At 38.0% G+C, this 27,622-nt stretch overlaps 1 pseudogene; it reads left to right on the top strand.

The window, feature by feature from the left end:
- LOC105157206 lies at window positions 11,748-14,610 on the top strand (annotated as a pseudogene).

Here is a 27,622-nt window from a genome sequence, read left to right as displayed (position 1 = left end):
TCAAATGAGCTGTAGCAAGAATATTTCTAGTCTCCAGGTCCTGCATAATGCAAGCAGAGGTTAGAAAGTTGAACTGAATAGATGAGGAAGCACAAAGCTGTCTAACAGACAGTAAATCAACTGAAAACGCAGGTATGTGAAGAACATGAGTGAGTTTGATGTTAGGAGTGAGCTGTATGGAGCCTATGTGAGTGACTGTTTGAGAGTGACCATTAGGTAGATGAATGACTACGGTGTCAGAGAGTTTGGTATAGGAACAAAATAAACGAGCATCTGCACAAATGTGATTAGTGGCTCCACTATCTATAATCCAAGTGCAAGAAATCAAAGACGTGGAATTGTCACAACTACCTGCAAAGTTCTCGAGTTGTGCAAAATTGACTTGAAGAGGATCTGTTGGTGTTTCCTCAAGCATGAATTTCTTCATCTCCTGCCTTATCAGTTCAGTAATATTTGAGTGATTTCCTTCAACTAACCTCCTATTTGAATCTTCAGATGTCATGGCGTTGTACCCTCTTCCTTTTCCCATAACTTTCCTCCTTTGTTCTTCCATCTCTTTATACCAATCTGGTATACCATGCAATTTGAAGCAGGAGTCCTTCGTATGCCCTAGTTTTTGACAATGATCGCAGATCATATGTCGCTTATCAGTTACTGGTTTCTTCTTATAACTCTGTCCCTTAACTTGCAAAGCAGCACCACCATTAGTTTCCATACTACCCAAGCTCATTTGTTTTTCCATCCTAATGAGCATGGAGTAGGCTTTTGTAACCGTAGGTAAGGGTTCCATCAGTAGTATCTGGCTGCATGCTTGATCATACACGGAGTTAAGACCAACCAAAAACTGAATCAATTGATTCGAAGCTACCATATCAGTCATAGATTTGTTTACTTCACAGGTACAGTTAGTGCAAACACACTTTGGCATAGGCGCCAAACACATAAGTTCATCCCATAAACGTTTCAACTTTGTGTAATATTCGGTAACAGACATATTACCTTGTGTTACCTCTCTGATTTCTCTCTGCAACTGATAGATTAGAGGACTGTTGCTCTCTCCATAACGAGCCTCTAACTCGACCCATAGTTCTCTGGCTGAACCAACATACATAAACGATTCCGCCAAATCCTTCGTCATGCAGTTAAGTATCCAGGTGGTGACCATCGAATCAATACGATTCCACCGTTTAAATTCATTTGTATTGACTGGAGGACGAATAGCCGATCCGTCAATAAAATCGATCTTCATCTTAGCAGTAAGAGCTCTTTTAACTGCTCTGCTCCAGGCAAAATAATTACTGCCAATGAGCAAAGCAGACACCATCACCATGCCAGGGTGATCTAATGACTGTAATTGCATAAATTCTGGATCAGTAATGCCGCGGGATGTGGCACCATTTCTAGGGGAGTTGCTGTACTCTGCCGTCGCCATGGCAGAAATAAAGATGAGCAGTGTTTACAAAAGATATCAAGAGACCTTCACATGGAAGGCTCTGATACCATGTTGAGGTATTGAGCTGGGAAAAGAGGTAATTTATTGAACAAGAATCCCATTATCATAGTGAAAGAAAGGTTTTTCATATAGTAGCAGCAATGAATGGCTCCCTTTTAAATACAAAAAGAAGAAGGGAATGAACAGAAAAATAACAGACTCTGACTAATGGAACTAATCAGTAATACACCTCATCAGCAACTTAACTAATTAAAGACGTAATCAAAAAAGAAGAAAAACGCATTATGAGAAACACGCCTTTTCTGGTTCTGTACAGAGGCAGCACAAACAGCAGCAACAGAGTGTTCATCCTCCACCCTCTTTATCTTGCTGTTGTCCAGATTTTCAGTATAATTTCCAACAGAGATGTATGATTTTATATTTTAAAATTTTTATAATAAAAGACGAGTAAAACTAATAAATATAGACACAAAATATTGTGTTGTTGTAAAAATATAATCTTTGCTGAATGATGGACAGAAGCAAAATGGAAAATAAGTAAATCAATATTCATGATATATTGTTTAATCACAGAGATGTTATAGTGATGCAATGACACCTTACCTAGCCTAGACTAGAAAAAGACAATTTGTCCTCCCTTGTCTTTTATCTAGAGAGTAAAGAAGAAAGACATGGCTTTAAATCAATTTAATTGCCAAAATATATCTTTAACTGAATAAGACATGCTGTAAATGATATAAGTTATCACAAGGAAAAATGTTGTCATTCTTAGTGATGTCAAATATAACTTGTATTTGATTTCCATCCTTTAGGGCATCTAAATTTTATGTTATCTACCTTGATCTCTTTAGGAGTTAAAGTTTTTAATAACTCCTCCTCTTTTCTTTTGTAGCCTATAATCTTATCTTTCGAAAAGGATATTCTGCTACTAAATTCAGTTCTAGAACTAAGTGTTCGGTCTAAAATTGGGTGATCTCTTATAACAATGTAGACACCACCTATCTAGATATCCTAATCGGATATGGTACCATAACCTTAGTAAATTCATTGACAATTCTAGGAATATAAATAAACTCTTTCCTAAGAAACAGATCATAGTGATGTGTGTTGGAAAGGGCATATGCAGTTCTATAAGTCATAAAATATGGCTTCCATTAGGTCTTTTCTTTTAAAATCCTGATGAAGGGTCAAGACTCTATTGAAATCTTGGTCTGCTAGGTTGTATATAATCCTGAGATGAATGTCAAACATCAATTTTCCTGCATACAGATTACCTATCACTGTTCCAAGACAACCATCTCTTAGGTTATTGATTGTTCTATCCATTATAGATAAATGTATTTTTGAATCAATTATTTTTCTTAAAAGTTGCTTTTATTACTTCTTTAATACTTACTATGTAGATCTATTTCATAGTAACAACTACTTCTTCTATAAGTTTACTCAATTCTTCAAAAATTTCTTCTTTATGAATTAGTTGCATTTCCATAACTTTACCAGTACGTTCCATAGATATAGCAAACTCACCTGAACTTACTTTGTAGATTATGTGATGCTTCCTTTGATTTACTCTTATCTGGTTAAGGACTCTCCCAATTCCTCAAAAATCCTAAATCCATCGTATGGGCTGAGGTTGGAGTCTTGTCGCATGATTATTTCTATAGTTTTTTTGATACATCATTTTGGAAAAGAATCCTAAAAGGCCTTTCAGAGGTTTGATGCCTATCTCCCTCGTTGTAATTATTCTAACTTGGTTGAAGATCTATCCGAATCAGTCTCTATTTCCTCCTCATAAACTCTTTCATTTGACAGAAGGTTTTCAAATATTGTAAATGGGTATCAAATCGCAATAGTAGACTTAGTCTAGAATGTCATCCATAGCTTCAAATTTTCTTAATTCACTATTTTTCTGTGGGCAGCCTAGAGATATATGACCTCTTGCTCTGCATCTCCAGCAGTTGCAGTGATTGAAACATTCATTAGCTACTTCTGTTGCTACTCTATACTCTAGAAGAAATATTTGCAAAACTAATAGATATATTCATCTACTTCGCAAATACTCCTCAATTCAAGGCCGAAAAGAACTTGTGCATATTCTCTAGTTTTTTCTGGTCTACTTTCTTCAATAAAATGTATCTTGATAAGTCTTCCTAGTTGATCTGCTTTTGCACTTTTTGAATTTTTGGCAAGGATACTGGATTTTGTATCTTCTGGGGTATTATCCCATCCGATCTTCACAGAACCCTCCAAGCTCAACTCCACTAATTTAGGAAGTTTTCTTTGTCGAGTTTTAGGATAGTTGTTGCTATCTTGATGGTACAACCCACTAATCTGTCAGCTTCTCGATGTTTCGGAAGTCGATAACATCCAAGTTGATTACGGTACCATAGGGATGCAAGGGCTAAAGCATGGTCCTTGCCTAAGGTGTATTTTTTGGTGCTATCCTTAGATTTCTTCCTGGATTTTTCTTAAATATGGTTCTCACAAACATCGGTGTTGCGTTGGTGTGGAAATCTTTACTTTATCTCATTAGATGATACGATGGAGGATTATTAGAACCTGTAATCCCCTTTGGTGGTATTTGTGCTGGAGTGATTTCATTGGTTTGAATATTGACTATGTCCACAATCCAAAGTTGAGAAAAAGGATTTAGCCAATTCCTGTAGATTTAATAGATCCGCTCTGGTTACCTCCATTAGTTTATAGATCTAATGGATGCAATGATTAGATCTTCTCTGGTCTTTGGTTTTGGAATCTCCGTTACCTCCCATTTCTGATGAAGAAGAGGTACTAATCCAAGGGTGTCCTTCATCCTTTCTTGTCTGGATTTGGATGTTTCAAGGTTCTCCTGTTGGTTTCGTTTTAGATCTCCACTTCTGTCTTAAAGTTTATAAGATCCTTTGTGTAGTTTGGAAGAATCTTAAGGATCTTGTCTATCTTTTGGTTCAAGCTTTCTATTTTCAAGGTATATGGATAAACTTATGTCCATAATCATAATTCTTTGAAGTATCCAGCTCGAGTTCTTTCCAATCAGTCCCTTTAATCATAATTCTTAGAACTGCATTAGTGAAGGAATTTACCAACTCCGTTTCTTCTAGCTGGAATTCTACCATTGATTCCTGTGGAATTCAAACGCTTCACTGCATTTCCTGTTAGGTTACGACTGACTTGGAAAACCCACATCAATTCTTCTGATTTTTCTTTCGTGAGAAGATCAGGAGTCAATCCTTGAGGATTGTGACTACTTTCCTCAATAATTTCCTAAGGAAATCCTGTCTTTGTTTTTACAAAATCTGAAAAATATTCCCTATTGTCTTTGCACTCGAACTTTCGTTCGGTTTCATTCACTTAAGGAGTTCCCTCAGTTAGTGGACAAAATATCTAAATGTAATATAGAAACATATAGTTTTTCCAATAAACTAAGCTTTGATACCATTTTCAAGCAATGGGTCTAGATCTGCGGAAAATAAAACCAAGTGGGGCTAAAATAATATTTTCATAAAATAGGGTCTAGTATCAAAAGTATCAAAACAGAAACTAAGATACTATAATTGCAACTTTCATAAACTATGGTATCAGTCCTGTCAGATCTTCCAACGTGTGGAACCAAATCTAGATATTTTGGAAAGTATGGTACCTGAAACATAAAGTGCCCTATTCTCCGATACCATTTTTGCATTTAACCCAAAGCTATATATAAATAGTAATTTCATGGTTGAGTTACTTAGAGAAGATTATATATATTATTTGATATTATTGGTTTGTTGTTCTGAAAATCACAAATAAAGGAATCAAGATTTTAATTAATATGCAAGATCAAGCAGAGGGACATAAAGATCTTTCCTTAGACGGTAACCAATTAATTGGAAGCTTTACTAGTTTATTATTCTCAATCGTAGTTCTCAACTAATTAATTAAACACCGAAAATATTTGATTTCAATGTGTTCGACATTCTTAATTTTACAAATTAATTTGCTAAAGAGACTCAATTACACTTTTAATTATTTTGCAACAGTTAAACCATACAAACTCATGCAAGGCTTTATTAAATAACAGAAAATCAAGAAGCAAAATAAGGAACTTACTTTTCTTTGCAGAACTTCTCTCTCTATATGTAACCTTTTCATAATCATCAGATAATTCGTGCACTTGTTAAATCATATGAACTTATGTTGAGGACTTTCTGAAACACAGAATATCAGCAAGAAAAATAACAAGTCTGGTAGAGTTTCTCTGGATTGAATTAGCAAAGAATGAATGACCAGAAAAAAATATATATATATATCATGAGGCAAAAGAAAGTTAGAAAGTCAGGAGAAGGGAAGTCCAAATACATGTAGTTAAAAGGTCACTTACTCACAAAAGACTTACAATATTATACTTTTAAGTGAAAGGGGCAAATTAGGCAACTCAAAAGACCAAAGAAAGAAACCACAATGGTAATTCATACTTTTAAAGATATATAGATATAGATTTATTTTGGGTAAATATACATATTATAATGTAACAGATTTCTTGCTAGTTCTTCCAATTACCAAAAATGTCAACTGGAATCTCAAATCTATTGTGAATTTGAACTTTAGCGCTTGTTCTGTAGGTTTTCGGTCTTGCCTCTGCAGGGATAATGACTGTTGAGCATCGAGTGCCATTTTAATTCCTACTATAAGGAGACTCATTACTAGAGGCTTGAAATCAAATCTCGGTGCATATTCTAGCTCGTCTCCTTGTAGGTTGGTGAGGACAATTCCAGAGGAGTGGCTCATCTCCTTGCGGGCTCGTCTTCATCCACGTGTAGAAACTAATTCTTTCTTCTTCATCAGGAGGAGTGGTTTCATTAACGAACTCAGCTAGTGCTTGGGCCTTGACGGCTGTTCTAGGTTGGTAAGAAATGTCATACACACTGAGCTCAACAACCTACTTGATCATCCTACCTGAAGTTTCATTTTTCCCCAATGTAGCTCATAGGGGAATGCCAGTACGCACAATAATGGAATGCGATAGAAAATAAGGACATAGCTTAAGTAATGTTATTACTAAAGCAAAAACTGCAATACCTCGCTTACGTGCTATATGATTTTCTGGCTTCCATTTTTTTCTTTGATAAGCATAGAGCTTACTGTGTATTGTCCTACAACTAGGTATAGGTAGACAGGTTCATTAGGTGATGGCTTGGTGAGCAGGATTAGCTCAGCTAGGTAGGCTTTCAAGTCCTGGAAAGTCTGCTGGCACTAGGGGTGGGAGTTTGGGTCTTGACCCGAGCAGATTGGGTTTGGGTATTTTTAAAAAAAATTAGGTATCGAGATATCCAATACCCGAATTAAAAAATCAGGTCGGGGTTCGGGTAGGATATCCCTACTCTTTTTTTTGTTCTAGCCTAGGATTTTATTTTCTCCCCCTTCTCTCTTCCCCCTCTTCTCTCTTCCTCCCTCTTCTCTCTTATTCTTTGTCTACGAAATCCCAATCCCCAAGTTTTCCAACCATCCAAACCCAACAAAAAATATATCCTGTTTTGCTTAAAATATAAATTTTTTTAGAAATTTTTAGTCTTCAATAACCCCTTCAAATCCATAAAGACACGAAAAAAAAGAAAAAGAAAAGAAAAAAAAGAGAGAGAGAATCACATGTATTCAAGCCGGTATGAAAATTTTAATTGTTCTTGATTTTTCATATTATTTTGTATTATCTTATTTTATTTTATGAGTTCATGCATATGTGATTATATATGTTAATTTTTTTTATTTAGTTTATATATATTATCATGCATATTTTGGACGTATCTCTTCATTCCTATTTTGATGATTTTAAGCTTTTATAAATTTAATTGATATTAATAATTGTAATTTGGAGAAAATAAATTAACTTTATATTATTCATCTAATTCAAAAAAAAAATTGTTAACTAATTTTCACATAATTTAAAATTTTTATAAGATAAAATTTTAGTTATAATTAAATTGTATCCATGCAAAGCACAGTGGACATGCTAGTTTCAACATAATTTAGAAAAATAACCAATCGTATAACAAATGTATTACACTTATGTTATAATTGATTTGATCCCGTCAAATTCAATTTGGGTGAACAAAAATTCAAATAGCCATGGTTGATAAACTAAAATGTATGATGCAACCGATTTAGTTACATCAATAATTCTGAAATACCAAGGAAATAGCACACTTCAAATTTTGAATCAAAGTATAGTTTATTTAATGTTAACCACAGATGATTGTGAAAGGAGTTCCTCCATAGACATGGATAACAAAACTCAGCGCCAACTACAAAAGTCATACATGTAAGAAAAGGAAAGAGGAATTCTAAGTGCAGGGAGTGTGTTGCACTACCAAAAACATTAAAGCTCAGATTTCTATTACAAGAATATGAGAAAATTAAATCTACGAGGCAGTGGGTGGAAGTTCTAAGGTCTCACAGCTGAACAAGAAATCATTGTCGTCCTCCCTGAAAATAAGAAGCTTTACTTTTGAATCTTGCGGAACTGTAAACAAATTAGGGTTGATATGCAAGGTATCTGGCATGCACAAGTGTTGAGCAAGTTTTACGATATTTAGCAGATAGTCTGATTATATACAGTAGACAACCATCGTTGCAATATATCCATCCCCAGGAATACGTTAACACTAAAAAAGATGACTAAACAACATATTAATCCCTTATTGTGGGCAGAATATTCACTCCGTATACAGCAAAATTTATCTGCTATTGACAATCAGCAAATCTTAGTTATGTTGACAAATACCACTTCACAAAAATGACCCATCTCGAACCATTATCTTTTCATCATTTCTTCTAGTTATAGTCGAAACATATTCAATAGATGCAGTTGTTGGATTTTAGCAATTATCAGTTTAGAATAACAAATGGCTGTATTTTTAGATGCAGTTGAGGAAAATGTGAACAATTGGTTGGTAAAACATGGTGTTTTCCTTATACATGAGTATTGTTAGAAATTGGAGAGCATACATCTTTATAAAATTCTAAGAGTGGAGAAAACTAATTTGTATAATCTTCTAACTTCAATTCTTGACTTCTTATAAGATGATGGATACATGGATATTTATGGGTGATACCCAAGATGTATCTCACACACATTCATGAATCAAAATTAACTCAACTAATAAATTAAGTGCATGTATTGACCAATAGTTCAAAGGTCATTCATGCATTCTCCAATATTTATACAAAACTTATTTATAAACTTTGACTAATTATTTAATTAATCTAGTTTATATTTTCAACAGCCCTTTTTAAACTAGATTCATTACTCCAAGCAAACAACGCAGCCTTTTGAAAACATCGGACTTCAACGGTTTTGTGAAGATATTAGCAACTTGGTCTTGAGACTTTACATACTCGAGCTTCACTTCTTCCTTCGATATGCATTCTCGAATAAAATGATACCTAGTATCAATATGTTTGCTCTTCTCATGAAGCACCGGATTCTTTGCCAATGCAATTGCCTATTTGTTATCAACATAAATTTCCGTCGGACCTTCTTGGGCAAATTTGAGTTTTTTCAACAAACTCCTCAACCAAATAGTGTGACAAACACACGATGTTAGCACCTTGTTTTCTTGGCCTTGTACCACGTAACCTAGAGGTTGAGTAATATATACTTCTTCTTTCAAAACTCCATTTAGAAAAGTGAATTTCACATCTATTTGATGGATTTTCCAGTGATTTTGGGTTGCAAGTGAAATAATCAATCGAATTGACTCCAGACGAGCAACATGAGCAAATACTTCGTTGTAGTCAGTTCCAATCTTTTGCTTATACCCTTTTGCCACCAATATTGCCTTGTTTTTCTCAATCTCGCCTTTTGCATTTCTCTTTATTTTGTACACCCACTTTACTCCAATGGCGTTCTTGTCTTTTGGTAATGGTACAAGCTCCCAAGTATCATTTTTTGTGATTGGTTTTATTTCTTCATCTATAGCTTTCCTCCATTTTCTTTCATGAGTAGCATCTTCATAACTTAGGGGCTCAGTTTCTGCAATTAAGCAATTATGAGTAAAATCATGCAAGTTTACCTCTTCAGGAGCATCATAAATGTCTCTCAAGCTTCTAAATTACCGAGGCCCTTCACTCAAACTTGCTTCATCAACTTCTGCATTTTGTGATGGTGGTGTTGGTGGTGGAGTGTTAGTTTCTGTCGAGTCTTCTTCTTCCTCATCAACCTTACCTTGCATTTATGTCCAGGTACAAAAACCTCATCACAGTTATAACATAAGTTTCTTTCCCTTCTTGATCTCATTTCAGCTTCAGTGAGCAACCTTCTAGGTTAGCTTTTTTCATTTCTGGTTTTGTAAGCAGGTTTATAGGAGGGCTTGTAGGCAAGAGCCTTACTTACAGGCCTGTAGGCATTCTTCAGAGGGTTGTTTTTCAATAGCTGTTGTGTATTTTTTATGATAGCATCCACAACTGATTCTTGTTTTCTTGCAAGCATAATAGCTTGGTTACAGGATTTCAGTGTAGCTACATATCCTTTTATCTCTTCCTTCAAGCCACTAATGAACTTCATCATGAAGAACTCTTCACCTAGTTGTTTGTTAAAAATCAACATTTGTGCTTCTAGCTCCTCAAATCTCTCCAAATAGGCATTTACAGTTGTTTCTTGATGATGTTTGTTAAATTCTGTCACCACTCTTTCATAATCTAGTCTTCAAATCTTTCTAAAGCATTCACAATGAGTTCTTGCCATTTGGTTTCTCCTCTTTTCCCCACATGACCCTGGTACCACAACCCTGCCCTACCTTGCATATGAATTGAGGCTAAGGCTGCTTTTTGATCTTCAAGGATACATATCATGTAAAAATAACGTGTGCACCTCCTAATCCAAGCTCGGGCATCTTCTCCACCAAAAAGTGGGAGCTCCATCATGTGAATGGAGTTATATTTTGCTTCAATCAGATTGGTGTTTCCCCCCCTGCAGTTTGTTGTGGAGCTATGAGTGAGGATGACCCCTTATCTATGGTTGCAGTCGGTCCTTCCCCAAGGATAGACTTGTTTCTGTTATAGTTTTATAGTTGTACAACTACACTCTGAAGCTGTTGCTGGATAGTGACAAGGGTGTGTTCTTTGTTCATTACAACTGAATGTAACCCCTCCTACGCCTCTGTTAGTTGATCCAGACGAGCGTGAGTTTGTTCTTTAGCTACCTGTCTTTTTGCTCTTTCATCAACCAACATAATGTCCGTTTTTTTTTCTAAGCTTCTTGTAGCTCCTTCAACCTAGTGCCATCTGCCATTGTTGTCGAAGGATTGACTGGTTCTGAGGCCAAATTGTCACAAATTCCATAGAAAATGGATGAGAAACAGAGAAGAAAAAGAGAGAGATGGAATAGCAGGGAACTTCATAAAATTTTTATTAAAACTTCAAAATGTTCTTGCCCAGTACATATAGAACCAACTGAATCCTTCGTAAATGAAATTACAATTCTCAAAAATTTGTTCCTATAATTGTAAAAACAAAAGCTTGCGCCCCAACTCTGGTTCATTCCTCTTGCAGAAACTTTAGCTCCAGCTGCTCAGATTTTGCCACCCATGCCTGCACCAACAGCTGCCACGTGTCCACCCTTCAGGCTCTCAGTTGCCCTCAAAACGACATTGCTTTCGGTCTCAATCCCTAATTCGTCTGCTTGTTCTAATCCCGCGGAAACATCATTGTCTTTGTCCTCAATTTCCAATTCCTCATTTAATTTTGGCTGGCCCTTGATCGTATGACTCTGGTTCTTCTTCTTCATCCAACGACCTTCAATAGAAGTCGCACTTCCAATTAAAGTCGTGACAAACTCTAAGGGAAAAATTCTGAAGCACAATTTGCAGTCAAAGGAATTGCCATCAACTCGTATTATGCCTGACCTATGTTAATTTGGTAAGCTGTGTTGCAGTCAGATTGTTTATTACTTCTGATCTTTGTAATGGTTTGAGCATAAAAATTCAGAAATTAAGTAAACAGAAGGGGGATAGGAATGAAGAAGAAGGAAATAGAGAAAATAGAAGGGAAATTAGATGATTTCTCACTATGCTTTTCATCACTTCTTGCCGTTCCTTTTACATGGTAATGGAGACAAAAACTCATAAAAACTAAAGCTGAATTACATTAAAATATAGCAGAATAAAAGCTGGAAAAAATAGTCCTAAAATAGTCCATATTGGCCAAGCTTTTATGCTGCAGAACAATAGAAAACATACAACAGTCTTCCTCCATTCCGAGGCAAACGAAATAAGCGCCGTACACGTGTCTTGGTCTGTTCAAATCAGGCAGCCTATCCGCCAAAATGTCCCAATGCGCCCTGATTTTCCTTCAAAACGGTAGTGTTTCACCCTTCGCGACCTAGTTTCTCCCCCAATTAATCAGTAATAAGCACATCAATGCGAGATAAATTTTGAAGATAGAATAGCATGTGGGTGTTATGTTATAGAAGGTAAAGTGTTGTCTACTACTTAAAAAAGGGTGCAGGGACGCAATTAAGACCTCCAAAATAATTTGTTTGATAAACCAGATTTTATGATATTAGGGCAGACCTCTAGTGTTGCTTGTCCTAACTGAAATTAAACTGGTTTGATCTTGTAAAGATTGAATTGCAAATCTGTAATTGTGTGTACCTAGCTATATTCCATGCATCTGACATCTAACAGTCTATTATATAGTTTGACTTTAAATCTGAAGGGCTTATGTTAAGCACACACTGAATTGGTTGTTTGGATATCTAAAGTCACTATGTTGTCGTTGTTCAAAGCACTGAATAAATTGTTTAATAATTCTTTTGGATTTTGCTGATACTTTTAGTAATGGGAGTACCATGTTGTTCTGCTATTCTGTGTTAAAAGATGGAGCAAGAAAAGTTATGCGAATGATCTGATGTAGATTGGTATGATACAGCAGAACTGTTGATGACAATAAAAATGGCTTGTTTAATTCTATTAAGGTTCCACTTGAGTCCTTGACTTGAACGTAATCTTTATGCAACTGTTATTTTTTGCCGATTTAGATGTTATTATCGGCAGTTGTCATGTGATACTTAGCTATTAGGGTTTTTTGTTATAAATTATGCGATGCAATCCCCTTAATTATTTTTTTTATTTTTTTTTCCAATTATGTAGCTATGGCGCAAGACACGGGTATGTTTACTGTGCCACAGACGATTGGTTGTGTTTTATGCTGCAAGTATGGTATTTTAATGCAACCAAATGCGGCGAACATGTGTGCCAAATGCCTGCGGTCCGAAGTAGACATGACATAGGGCTTTCAGAAGCATGTTATTAACATCCATTGCCTGAATGTGATACTTATTTGCAACCACCAAGACTTGGATCAAAGCTCAGCTGGAATCCAAAGAGCTACTGACCTTCTATGTGAAGAGGTTGAAGAACTTGAACAAGGTTCGTTTGGTACATGCAGAGTTCATTTGGACTGAACCTCACTCCAAGAGGATTAAAGTCAAGTTGAGGGTCCAGAAAGAGGTTCTCAATGGAGCAATACTTGAGTAAGCTTACACCGTTGAATATGTTATGCAAGATCCTATGCGTGAGTTTTGCTCGAGGGTCCAAGCGAATCCTGATCAGTGGGTTGTTGCAGTGCAACTGTGGCAGCATGTTTCTCACGGACGCACTTTCTTCTATCTGGAGCAGCTAATTCTTAAACATGACGCTGCTTAATATGCCATCAAGATTAAGTAGATGGACCAGGGCGTTGATTTCTTCTTTAGTGGTTGGAGTCATGGTGTAAAGTTTGTTGAGTTCTTGGAAAAAATAACTCCAAGTAGGAGTCGTAATGACAAGCAACTTGTGTCTCATGATCTAAAGAGCAATAACTACAACTAAGTATACTTTCTCGGTTGAAATTAGCCCTATTTGTCGTGAGGATTTGATTTTTCTTCCACCTAAACTTACTGCCATCTTGGGAAACTTCAGACTGCTTGTAATATGCAACAAAGTGACCAACAACATACCAAAGCTTCCTGGACGCTGAGCAGTATCAGAAATCATCATTTAAGGCCTTATTGTCGAGTACGCAGCTGGTTGAATACATAGTATTATATGTGGAGCCTTATTCTTCTTAAGTCAATGTTGGTGGCTTAAAGTATGTTTTAGTTGATGCCCAAGTAGCTCGTGTATCCGATCTTGAAAGAATGACACGATTTTTAATGTGAGGACCCACTTGGGACATATTTTGAATCCCGGCGATTATGCTCTTGGTTATGAGTTATATGGTGCCAACAATAATGATATGAAATTGGACAAGTACAAAGGTCATGTGCTCCCAGATGTAATACTTATTAAAAAGAGCTATGAAGAGAAGCGGCAGAAAAGGCGAGGGAAACCTTGTTCCTGGAAGCTATGAAAGATTGATAATACTGCCATAGGTAAAGATAATGGGGAGAAGATGAATTTAGAGTATGAAGAATTCTTGAGAGATTTGGAGGAGAACCTTGATTTAAGATTTAATCTGTCCCTTTACCGCAACAAAGAATTCCAGCCATCAGAAATGGTTTCTATGATTGATGGTGAGGATATTCCTTCTATTCTAGTAGATGAGTTGCTTGCAGATCTTGATTTAAGTGATGATGGTGATGATGATAATGATAGTATGAAGGGTGTGGTGAGCATTTTACTTCCATAGTTATAGGATAAAAATTCAAGGGGTAAAAGAGTTGCTCCAAATTTTCCTTTGTTTCTATTGAGACTAAGAATTCCGATGCTAGCTTAACAGAGGATGATGCTTGGGACCCTGGTTCAATTTTTTGCTGCAGTTCAGTCCCTCCGAAGAAGACGTGGGTTTCATGAAAAGCGATTTTATTAGTTAAGCATTCACGCTTGTATTAGTTAGTTTGTTGAGTTGATGTGTACGCCATCTGTCAGTGACGTGGCTTAGTTAGTTATTTAGTTATTTTTTCTGTTTTTCTGTTCGTCTTCTTCACTCTGATATTTAACAGAATTTTTGCTTTATTTCTTCTATAACTTCTGAGATTTTTGTTCTACCTTTGAGGCAATACACAATCAGAGTTTCCTTCATGGAATTGATGGTTCCTTTTACTCTGTTTTCTACTTTTATCATGGTATCAGAGCCTTCTTCGTGAAGGTCTCTGTGAGTTTCTGTTTACAATCGATACATTAGCATTCGATTATGGCGAATGCTGAATACGCAGGCACAGGAATGGCGCATACTACATCAGACTTGGATTCTATGCAATTACAAGCATGGAATCACACCCTAGAATGGTGATGGTTTCAGCGATGCTAACTAGAAGTAATTACTTCGCCTGGAGTAGAGCAATAAAGCGAGCTTTGACGGCAAACATGAAATTAGACTTTGTTGATGCTGCAGTTAGACCACCAGGCAATACAGATGATTTTAAGAAGTGGAATCATATAGATTCCATGGTAACCACCTGGATTTTTAAATTGTATGTCGAAGGAGCTGGCTGAGTCATTTATGTATATGTGTTCTTCGCGAGAACTCTGGCTAGAACTAGAAGCGAGGTTTGGCGAGAGCAATAGTCCGATGATTTATCAATTGCAGCGAGAAATTAGTCAAGTAACATAAGGAAATATGTGAATATAGAGTATTACACTAAACTAAAACGATTGTGGGATGAACTCACATGTTTGGCACCTACTCCAAAATGCGTCTGCACAGGCTGCATAGGCGATGGCAGAGATGACTACTTCCAATAAGTTGATACAGTTCTTGGTTGGATTGAACACGGTGTATGATCAGGTAAGGAGCCAGATCTTGTTGCTGGAACCTCTACGATCAGTTACTAAAGCTTATTCCATGATCATTCGTATGGAAAAAAAAATGCAGATGAATGTAAGTGGCTTTGAAATGAATAGTGGCGCCGCTTTACAAGTTAAAACACAAGGTTTTAAGAAGAAGGCTTTCGTGGATAAAAGGCATGTTTTCTGTGAGCATTGTCAACGAATTGGACCAAGGACACTTGTTTCAAATTCCATGGTGTGCCGGATTGATACAAAGAAATGAACGATTCGAGGAGAAAAATAGGAAGCAGAGGGCGAGGATTTGTAGCTGCAGCAGCTAGTGAATTGGCGTCTATGAAAACGGAGGGAGCTGCAAATATTGTAGATATAGTTCGAACAGAAGTATAGAGGCTGATACATGATGAAATGCCTCTTGATCCCTTGAAGGTTAATTTCGCGCAGCTAGACAATTTCGCAGGTAATAGCACGAGTTCTACTTGTATGTTGTCTGGCTCTTGGATTATTGATAGCGGGCCGATGAGTCATATATGTGGAAATATTCATTTGTTCCAGTCCTTCACTACACCTACACAACCTCTCACAATTCATTTACCAAATGAACAAACACAAAGAGCCCGTTTGGTTGTGTTTTCATTTTCTTTTCAGTTTTCAATAATTGAAAATGTGTAGAAACGCTTTATTGGTTTTTGTGCAAAAATTGAGAATATATTTGGATTAGTTGTTTTCAAATATAGGTATATAGGTGTGAGAATGTTGAATATAGGTATATGTATTTTTGATGTGACAGGTGACCAAATTGATTGAATATGTGAAATTATAAAGTAATCAAAGTGAGTCTTGCCATTTGAAATAATTTTAATTGATTTGAAATAAAAAAAGACATGCTAACAAGATAAGACAAGTATGAGAAATTCATGTGACCTATAATTTCAAAAAATTTAGAATTAAAATAAGAATGCATTCTCAATGAAAATGGCTTGACCAAACAAAATCCCAACTACACAAATAGTGAAAAGAGGAAAAGTTCTCATTGAAAACACAACCAAACAGGCTCAAACAGTCACACATATATGCTCTGTTATGCTTTCTTTTGAAATTACACTGACACATGTTCTACACATTCCAACGTTTTCCGTTAATCTGCTGTCCGTTCGACAATTATGGCAAGCTATGCCTGTTCAATTTTGCTTTCCAAAGTCTCGTTTCTTTCTATGTTCAGTGGATGGGGAGGGGTTGAAATTTTGTTGATATGTTCTCGTGGTAAGTTATACCCAACTTCTTTGGCAAAACATAAAGAAGCAAATTTTCAGGACTATCCAGAGCCGAAAAAGGGGATAACTGGGATAAAGCTGAAGACAAAATTAAGACCAGACTTCATAGCTTTACAAATTTAAGTGATCTTTTTGAGGCGTTTCAACTATATACTTATTGAAAATATAAACTAAATTAATTAAATAATTAGTCAAAGTTCATAAATAAGTTTTGGATAAACATTGGAGAATGCATGAATGACCTTTGAACTCTTGGTCAATACATGCACTTAATTTATTAGTTGAGTTAATTTTAATTCATGAATGTGTGTAAGATACATCTTAGGTATCACCTATAAATACCCATGTATCCATCATTTTGTAAGAAGTCAAGAACAAAAGTTAGAAGATTATACAAATTAGTTTGCTCCACTCTTAGAATTTTATAAAGATTTATGCTCTCCAATTTCTAACAAATTGGTATCAGAGCTAATTTGTGTTTGGAGACAAAGCTTGAAGATGTCGAACGAAACTCCATTTGTTGTTCCATCTCTCACCAAGGATAATTATGATAATTGGTGCATAAGAATGAAGGCTTTGCTTGGAGCATATGAAGCATGGGATCCTGTGGAGAATGGAGTAGATGAAAATGGTGCATCCGTTAAGAAGAAGGATCAAAAGGCACTCATCCTCATCCATCAAAGTTTGGATGAAAAGATGTTCGAAAAAGTTGTTGTGGCAACTACTTCCAAGCAAGCATGGGAAACTCTTCAAGCTTCCTTCAAAGGTGTTGATAAAGTAAATAAGGTGCGTCTTCAAACATTGAGATGGGAGTTTGAATCTCTACGCATGAGGGATTTCGAATCTATTCGGATTACATTTTAAGAGTTTTGGCTATCACGAATCAAATGAAAAGATATGGAGAAGATATGAAAGATGATCGCATTGTTGCAAAAATATTGAGATCATTGGATCCAAAATTTAATTACATCGTGGTTGCCATCGAAGAATCTAAGGATTTAGACAATATGACCATTGATGAACTTGCCGGATCATTGCAAGCTCATGAAGAAAGAATGTTGAAACCAATTCAATAATCGGTTGAACAAGCTTTAAAGGCAAATCTATCTTTGAAGGAGACAAATCAAGGAATATCCTATAGAGGTCGAGGACGTGAAGGATCTCGAGGACAAAGTCGAGGACATGGTCATGGAAGAGGAGAATGAAGTGACAAAAATACCTCGTATAACGAGAGGAGTCAAAATTTCAATCAAGGAAGAACCCGTGGAATAGGAAGAAATCGCGGAGGTAATAGGCCAAATCAAATAAGGTATGACAAATATGAAGTTGAGTGTTTTTCTTGTCATCGTCTTGGCCATTATGCTTGGGAATGTAGAAATAAATTGGAGGAGACAAATAATTTTGTGGAGAGCAGTAATGTAAAAGAAGATGGAGCTTCTACTTTGCTTCTAGCATGCAAAACAAATCAAAACGAAAATGAAGATCAATGGTACATTTGTGGAAGAAGAAAATTATTCGTGGAACTTGATGAATCAACAAGCATTTGGAGACTTTTAGAAAGTCCAAGTAAAGGGAAAAGGTATGATCTCGATTTGTTCAAAAGATGGAAGTCAACAATTAATTTCAAATGTGTTTTATGTGTCGGCCATGAGAAGTAATATTTTAAGTTTGGGTCAATTGTTCGAGAAGAATTACGATATTCAATTGAAGGATAAATGTTTGACAATGAAGGATAAATGTTTGACAATGAAAGATGAAAATGGGAGAATGATTGCTAAGGTGCGTATGACCAAAAATGGAATATTTTTGCTTAACATTCACAGTGGTATTCCTATGTGCTTGAAATCTTGTTACAAAGATCTATCTTGGTTATGGCATATGAGATTTGGGCATTTAAATTTTCATGGGTTGAAATTGATGAACAAAGGAAGAATGGTGAAAGAAATGTCTTCCATAGACCATCCTAATCAACTTTGTGAAGGATGTCTTTTTGGCAAACAAGCAAGAAAGAGTTTTTCGAAGGAGTCTTTGACAAGGGCTCAACATCCATTGGAGTTGATACACTCGGATTTATGCAGACCAATCAATCCATCATCATTTGGTGAGAATAAATATTTTGTACTTTTTATTGATGATTATTCTCGAAAGGCATGGGTGTATTTTTTGAAGGCAAAATCGGAGGTGTTTGGAATCTTTAAAAGGTTCAAACTGATGGTGGAGAAACAAAGTGGTTATCAAATCAAAGCTCTTCGATCCGTTCATGGTGGAGAATTGACATCAAATGAATTTAAAGCCTTTTGTAAAGAGCATGGCATTCATCGTCCCATGACAACTCCATACTCACCACAATAAAATGGAGCGGCGGAAAGAAAGAATTGTACCATTCTCAACATGGTGAGGAGCATGTTGAAAAGCAAGAACATGCCAAATAAATATTGGGCTGAAGTTGTTTCTTGTGCTGTCTACTTGATGAATCGGTGTCACACTAAAAGTGTTCGTGGTATAACTCCTCAAGAAGCTTGGAGTGGATACAAGCCTAGTGTTTCACACTTGAGGGTGTTTGGAAGTATTGCCTACACGCATATTTCAGATGTGAAAAGAACTAAACTTGATAATAAATGTGAAAAGTATCTTTTCATTGGGTATGATCAAAGCTCTAAAGGCTACAAGTTGCATAATCCAATCACTGGAAATATTGTAATCAGCAGAGATGTAGAGTTTGATGAAGAAGGTTTTTGGGAGTGGAGTACTTCAAAAAGGGAGACTGAATATAGCACTTTCTTTGATGAGTTCAAAATGATCAATATGTAGAATCAGAACAAGTGATTGCTGAGATTCGCGCAGGCCTACTTCATTGCCCCCAACCCTTTCTCGTACCTCTATTGAAACAGAATGGTTTCATGTTCTTTCATCGATTGGTTATTCCTCTCCGTTCGTATCTCTTTTTCCAATTTCGGTCTCGATTAGTTCACAAGATTGAATGGCCAATTCTCCTCCGGACCCTCGATTCGATTGTTTTCCAAGAATGTTGAGCCGGGTATGTAAGCCATGTATCTGGGAGGAACTTTTTAAAAAAAAAGAAGGGCTTTCGGTTTCCCTGTTTTGGTCTTGCAGCTATTTTTAGATTCAAATATTAGAAAATATATATAAGAATCTTTTAGAAGAGTGAAAGACCAGTTTCGGGAAGGAAGTTGTTGCTTGCCTATCTTAGGACTGGAATCCGGAAGTGAGAAGATCTTAGGACTGGAATCCGGAAGTGAGAAGGTAAGATCGTTAGGATGTGCCATCGAAAAAAATCCTAAAAGACTTCCAAAATCTTTACTCTTTTTACCTGCTGCTTCTTCTTACCCCACTGCTGAGATCCCCCGCTCCAACGATTGAGACTTCCTCAACCGAAAGTGAAGGTCCGAAACCACCGATAGAAAGTACTTCTTACTTCTCAAACGTGCCGCGTGCGCCATTGGCAAGGTCACTCACTCTACTATAAGAAGAAGTGGTATCACCTCTCTTTAGAACTATAACTACCAAAGCGAACCGAACTACTTTACTTGGAGCGCTTGGCTGGTACATCAAGCATATCGGCATATTCTTTGTTCGGTGTGGTACACATATCTGTCAATGTCAATTGGAAAAGATTCAATCCACTTGTTGGCCTCCTTTTCTAGGTCGGTCATCTGTTCAATCCGTTGTTCTTCTGTCTGAGGTAAAGGCGAATTCCTTGTATACGGTCGAGCTGGCTTGGCTGGTACATCAAGCATATCGGCATATTCTTTGTTCGGTGTGGTACACATATCTGTCAATGTCAATCAAGTAATAGAATTCATTCCCGCTGTCTGTAATACCCTATGCCTCTTACTTGCTTTACTTTCTCGCTGTCTGGCCAAGCATCGAGCGAGGTTTGATTCCTACCTTGGGGCAGGGCCAGATCTTGATGTAGAAGCGCTTCCCGGTCTTGAAGGTATGTCTGGAGGGTCTTATTTGTGCTTCTCCTTCCAAGCCGTTACTGGCCTTATGTCTGGAGGGTCTTATTTGTGCTTCTCCTTCCAAGCCGTTACTGGCCTTTCTTCTTGACAGCTTTTCCCAGATTCCCTTATCTGTCTCGCGAGACAACGAACGAAGCGGGGAGTTACTACTATACTTACTATCCAACGATCGGGGCAACGAAAGGAAAGACGCGCATCGGGTATTCTACAAATACACATCTACATGTGGAGATTCCGGAAGTCAACTCCTCGCTTGAGGTCACTAGGACAATTGGTTTCAGAAACGTGTTTGATCACATTCAAATTTCCCATTAATATCGAGGGGCTGACTTCCTAGACTAGAACTGAAACTGATTAATTGATCCCAAAAACATTTCCTATCTCCATCTTTATTGAAACTATAGATGAAAAGAGGCAGAGAAGAGCCCATCAGACTTAGAGATGTGACAATGGATAGCTTGAGCTGTAATGGAATTGACTGTTACATCCAAGCTATCTTTCCAAAGTAACCAAATTCTACCAATCCGTACCTGATTCTTAGTCTGCTCTAAAGGCAGCCAGTGACTCGAGGTCTTCTGGAGTGAAATCACTCTCGCTAGCTGAAAGCTTGACAAGGCCTATCCGCCTTAGTGTATTCGGCCACCCAACCACTCACGGAAAGGCATCCATCCAATGCATTCTATTCGATCTTGTACCCGCTTGCTTCGCATAGGCTACACAAGCTTCGGTGCGGTACACGGAACACCAACCCAAGTTCCAGACAAGAAGTTTAAGCATTAGGCTAAAATAGGAGGGTAATTACTGACCTCCAGCCCCTCAATGCCACATAGAAATGAGTTAAAACTACTTACTAGTAGAGTAGTAGAGGAGCATGGGAAGGAGAGCAATTCCAACTGTTTCCTATGGTGACAAATTCTATTGGGAGATTCTCACCAAAAGTAACGCCCTAGCTAAGAATCTATGCCCGGATCTTGGACCGAAAGGTTCAATCCCATATGAAGAGGTTGAACTGATTCATATGTTTTGATGAATGAAGAAGAGTCAAGGCTTATGAAGAGGACACAGGTCAGCTGGAAGGATAGACTGAAGAAGTAGAGGAGGAAGATGTCACGGTTTCAATGGGACAATAAGAATCATGGGGCAAGTAAATGGAAGAGAAATCCACATACTTATTGACAGTGGGAGTACTCATAGCTTCATAGATGAGAAGGTAGTGAAGGCCTTAAACCTGAAAACTGAAGAGACTACCCCAATGAGGGTGAGTGTGGCTGATGGGGTTACAAGCTGATAAGTAAAACCTTTTCCCCTATGCTTCAATGGGAGATGGAAGGATCTCAGTTCTCTTACCCCATTAGAACACTCAAGCTAGGAAGTTGTGATTTTGTGTTCGATTGTGACTGGTTAGAGGCTCATAATCCAGTCAAATTGGATTTTCATGAAGGGACAATCTCTGTAACTCACAAGGGGAAGGAAATTGTTCTAAAGGTCCTAACAAGGAAAATCGAACCCCGAACTTCAATTGCAGGACCCTTGAGTGAACTGTTAGGAAGGAGGACTTACAGTTTTGTAAGTCAGTTGTTTTCTGCCCACAACAGTTCCAGCCAGAAGATGGAAAATGCACTGATCATGGGATTGCTACAAAGATTTGAAGATGTATTCCAAGAACCCCAATCCCTTCCACCGAAGAGATCCATAGAGCACAAAATTGATCTCATACCTGATGCTATTCCAAAGAAGCAACCACCTTACAGGTCTGCTTATGGTGAAAAAACAGAAATTTAAAACATTGTACAAGATATGCTAAAAATTGGAATTATATGGGCAAGTCAGAGTTCCTTTGGTTCACCTGTCTTACTTGTTAAGAAAAAAGATGGAGGCTGGAGGTTGTGTGTAGATTATAGCTATCTTAATAAACTCACCATCAAACACAAATTCCCCATACCTGTGGTAGATGAGTTGTTTGATGAATTACATGGTGCAAGGTACTTCACCAAGGTCGACTTGAGATTTGGGTATTTTCAGATGACGATGAGGCAAGAAGACATCTCTAAGACCAGTTTCATCACTCATAGTGGCCATTATGAGTTTCTAGTCATGCCTTTTGGATTGTGCAATACTCCAGCCACATTTCAAGCATTGATGAGTCAAGTATTTGAGCCATTTATTAGGAAATTTGTGCTGGTTTCCTTTGATGACCTTTTGATCTACAGTAAAGGCTGGAATGATCACTTGCTGCACTTGAGGACAGTCTTAGAGCTATTGAGGGCACATAAACTCTATGCCAAGAGGAGTAAATGTTCTTTTATACAACCACATATAGAGTATTTGGGTTACATCAGTTCAGAGAAAGGGGTTGTAATGCCACTTGGCTATTATTTAGTTTCAAGCCATGGTTAGACCAAAGAAGTGCAAGTATATTCATCTGCATGTGCTACAATATCAGCAGTAGAACATTAGCTTCCTAATATTCTCAGTAAGTTTAGGTAAAGGCATAGCTTTTGGAGGCGAAGCCCGTGAAATTGAACAACTTCTGCTAAAGGCGCTTGAGTCCAAACGATCAAGGTATAATCTGCCTCTGTATGCAGCAAGATGTGCATATTAAGCTGGAGGCACCAAAGATATAGGCTTTGTGCACCTCACAAACATGTAGCAAAGATTGTATACTAACTTCTGGACTTCATCGGAAGTGAACTAGTTTTCGTCCCATAAGATGTGATAATGGATTGGCCGGCTGATTCCCTTGACACCCCAATGGCTGCAGAGTTAGAAGTCAAAGTCTCTCGGATAAGTGATCGGTGTCCACGATTGTCCCTAGAGGCACATTCTCGTCGGAGAACTGGTTATTGGCAGAAGATGGATCGGCATAGCATGGAAACAACGTTGTGTGGTGCCTCTTCTGCACAACTGCGAATGTGATTGGAGGCTTGCCCTTCTTATTCTGATGGCCTGGCCTGGTGTCAGTAGCCGCACCATGGGCTAGACGGTCGACAGTGACTTGTGGAGGACGTGCGAGCGGCTAGGGGATATCGGCCGGTGACTGTTACCGATTGGGGATTGCAATACTGTTCGTATGGGAACTTCTTTGATGTGTGGGAATGCTGTCCACCAAGTATGAAGTCATTCCAAGGACGTTTGGCCACGGATATATAAGGGCAATGATCGAGCGCCACCCTATGCGCGAGCAGGAGAGAATTGTTCGAAGCAGAGTGTTTTATCCTTGGTGATTTGCAATATTGTTTCACTCGCGAGATCCTTGGAGTGTTGGGAGCACCTCCAAGATGTTTCAGGCGTAGACGGTTTCGTTCCGGTAGGAAACGACGAAACGATGTTTAGACTCTGCTAGTGTAGAGGCGAGACTTTAGTTTTAGAGTATTGTGGAGACAATTCCTCAGCCATGGATGTTCGGATGAGGCTGAAACTCTATCGTGATGATGTACAAGTCGTAGGCTACGCTACGGTTTAAGCGGGACGTGATTTGGACATTGGTCGAAGGAGATGCTGAAAAGTTCACTCCTCGGTCCTTTGAGTGTTCTATTCTTGGAACAAGAGAAAATCTTTTTAAGCCTATTATAAGGGGGGCATACAGTGGTGAGAGCTCCAGCCAGCCCTCCCCGTGCACGAGGATAGTAGCTTGAGAAGACGTCTGCACTAAATAAGCATTCTCTTGGAGGCATGATGGGAGCCTTCAAGAGCCGGCTCTAGGTAGCTCAAAGAGGAGCGCTAGAGTCCCCGAAGGGCTTGAAATCTAAAGGGCAGCATAGGGCCAGGAGGGCCTACGTTGGGCGCCGATATGGCCGAGAGGCTCCAAGTGACGCGCAAGGTTGCCCCGCGGGCTGCGAGATATCAGGGGCGACGCCTCTCGTGCGAATGGGTGATCGAGGCAAGCATTCCAAGACCTCGTGATCCAACTCATGGAATGCGCTATCGAGTTCTAGCTGTCCATGGGGGTCCATTAGCTAGAGATGAGCGGTGGTGGGACGCCGCCGCACTGTGGGCATATTGTGAAGCTAAAGCCGAAAGGCAAGAAGGCATGTTGGGCATGCCGTGTGGATAACAGCAAGATGTCGGCATATCGATTGGGTTTTGAACTTATTATGCGGTCCTACTCGCGCGAGGCATGGAAGGCGGCCATGACGAGGGCGAGCGCCTAGGATCTACCGAGTGAGTATTGAGCATGAGATGGGCGTTGCAGGCGCATGCGTAGCGCCGCAATGTCGAGGTGGAGCGAGGATGCTCCTTGCCTTTGAGCTATGCGTCGGCAGATTCCGAAATTGTGTGGGAGACGCTAAGGCACGAGTGCCGAGAGCCTCAGCGAGTATGGACATTCTGGATAGGCGAGCGCAAGGGCAAGTGGTGCAGCGTAGGGAGGCGTTTAGATGTCGCGCTAGCGAGTTTCAGTGTCGAGGACACGCGACGGACTGTCGTTATACTCTGATATGTACGAAGGCTGGCGAAGATTAGGCGTAACCTTAGACGCCGCACAGGCAAAAAATATATGAAAATTACATTCCGCTGCGAGAAAAAAGAGAGAAAGACGAGCACGCCTGTGACACTTGGTCAGTACCTACCCCGGCCTTTATTTTGTTCCAAGGAATTATAGATAAATACTAATTTATTTGATATCTGATTTGAAAACAAAATATTTATTTTTTTATTATAAAATTGTATTCAATTGAGTATTTTATATTCAAGCAACAACAAAAAGAAGAAAGACTATTTACATTCTTTTTGTCATAGAAATATTGAACAAGCCTTGCGGATTGCTTGCAGTTCTTCCTCCAGCACTTTGTGGAACTTTTTTGTTTCGCTAACTCCATCGCGGAAAAATATTATTCTTACAGAAGTTAATTAAGTTCCTGATAGAAGTCATCCAGTATTTCCCCTACCATTGCACAAAGATCTTGGATGATCTCTTGTCGGTGCGTTTGGGATCTCATTCTTGAAACATTCTCGTGTTTGTTTCAAGAGGCAATACGGTGGAGCCACCTATTGTTCGCGGATGATATTCTGTTATTCTGTGAAGCCAAGGAAGAGCAGTTAATGGAGATTCGAAGAATATCGGAGGTATATGTAGTGGCGTGTGGACAGGTCATGAATGTTCAGAAGTCAAGCATGGTACTTGTCAAATGCGGAAGAAAGAAAGCCTCGGTTAGCTTCTTTGTTGGGGGTCTGTTTAGTTCAGGGTCATATGATAGATATCTTGGATGACAAGATGTGGTTGGTAGGTCCAGGAGCGAGCTCTTTCGAAATATCAGAGATTGGTGTTGGGAAAAGGTAAGTGGGTGGAACATGAACTTATCGTCGCAGGCGGGAAAAGGAGTTCTTATAAAAGTGTGCTTCAAGCTATGCCCACTTACGCAATGTTGTGTTTCAGGCTCCGGGATACCCTATTGCGTAATATAGAAGCGAATTTTTGGTGCATAACCGAGGAGATAAACGAGTACATTGGGTAGCTTGACACTAGTTATGTAAATTAACAGTCAATGGCGGGTTGGGGTCTAGAAACTTGCAAGCTTTCTTCTTAGCTTTAGTAACCAACAAGGTTGACGACTGCTAACAACACCGGACTCACTATTGAATCGAGTTTTAAAGGCGAGGTACTTTCCAACAGGGTCTTTTTCTGAAGCTGCTTTGGGCCGGTGTCCGTCGCTCGCTTGGCGAAGTATCTTATGAGCGTGGGGGGTAGTGTTGATGGGGTGTCGGTGTGAGGAAAATATAGACCAAAGGGGTTATTTTCAGGCTGTGTAGCGCTTCAACAAAGATGGGAGATTTACATTAAAAAATGCATATCATTATGTGATAGAACAATGGGAGAGGACAATACCTTCCTCATCTAATAGTCATTGGCAGCGAGGCGCAGGGGTTTTTGGAGGGTACTATGGCATACTCAAGATCCACCTCCTGTTCGATTTTTGGTATGGCGATTGTGCAACGACGTGGTTCCTACTTTGGAGAAGTTGTCAACTCCAAAGCCAGGGAATGCTACCCAGTGTGTGTTTTGCAGGACAGAAAATGAGTGCCTTAGACATGTCTTATGGGACTGCCCTGTTGCATTCTTAATTTGGGCCTTGTCAAATATCCCTCGACTGCAAGAGATGTGTTGTGCAAGGGGCTTTGAGATGGCAACACAACTAGCAGGATGCTGTTTCTGTTTTAGAATGTGTGTATATTATTTTTATTGATAATACACTTTCATCGCTTATCGTTAAAAACAAATTCACCCTCCTATGATTAAAAAAAAAAAAAAGAAAAAAAATAATCTTATGTATATTTTATAATGAAGGAATTTACCTTCTTATCTGATAAGGTAAACTACTTTATTTTAAAAATATAGGAAGATAAATTATTGTATTTTAAAATATATATGGAGATAAATTACTTATTTTTTCTCATTAGAGAATAATTTGCTCATTTACAATAGGGACAATTACATTCTCATGTCCTGAAATTTGGTGTAATTACACATAGAATCCCTGTGATTTGAAAAATTATATTTAGCACTCCTGAAATTTGCTTCTGTCGAACAAATAAGTTCCCCGATCGTAAAATTCACCAAATTTGCTTGTATTAACAAAAAAAAAAAATTGAAGGAAAAAATTGATATTTACCCTCGATTGACTTATTACTGACTTATTGCTGATCAAATAATTTTTTTCCAACTAAACTATCCTTATAGCTGTGAAAATATATCATCTCATACATTAAAGTATGAAGAAGTATGAGGGTAATTTGATCATAAAAATATTTATTGAATTTTCAATAAAACAGTAATAAAACAATCAGACGTAACTATAGATTTCTTTTTTTTTTTCAAATTTTTTGTTAATATCAGCAAATTCAGTAAATTTTGATTAACGAATGGACTTATATGTTAAACGAAGATAAATTCCAAGAATGCTAGATTTAATTTTTAAAATCATAAGAAATCTACGTGTAATATATAAATTTTCAGAGAAAGATGGTGTAATTATCTCTTTATAATATCACATAAGAATTACTTGTGTTTTTTCCCACGTAATTAATGAAACAATAATTAGTGAATTTGAAAGAAAAAGTAGGTAAGTAGGTACCGTAGTTGTAATCTCCGACAACATGTGTCTGAATTTAATTTTCATGAGTGCATCTTAGTTGAAAATTTCTCAATTAAATTCAAGCGATAATTACACTCCTTTTCCT

Source organism: Sesamum indicum, linkage group LG1 (genome assembly GCF_000512975.1).
Source record: "Sesamum indicum cultivar Zhongzhi No. 13 linkage group LG1, S_indicum_v1.0, whole genome shotgun sequence".
In the NCBI taxonomy this organism is placed as follows: domain Eukaryota; kingdom Viridiplantae; phylum Streptophyta; class Magnoliopsida; order Lamiales; family Pedaliaceae; genus Sesamum; species Sesamum indicum.
Note: the sequence above shows the minus strand (reverse complement) of the source record. Positions and strands in the feature narration are given on the sequence as shown.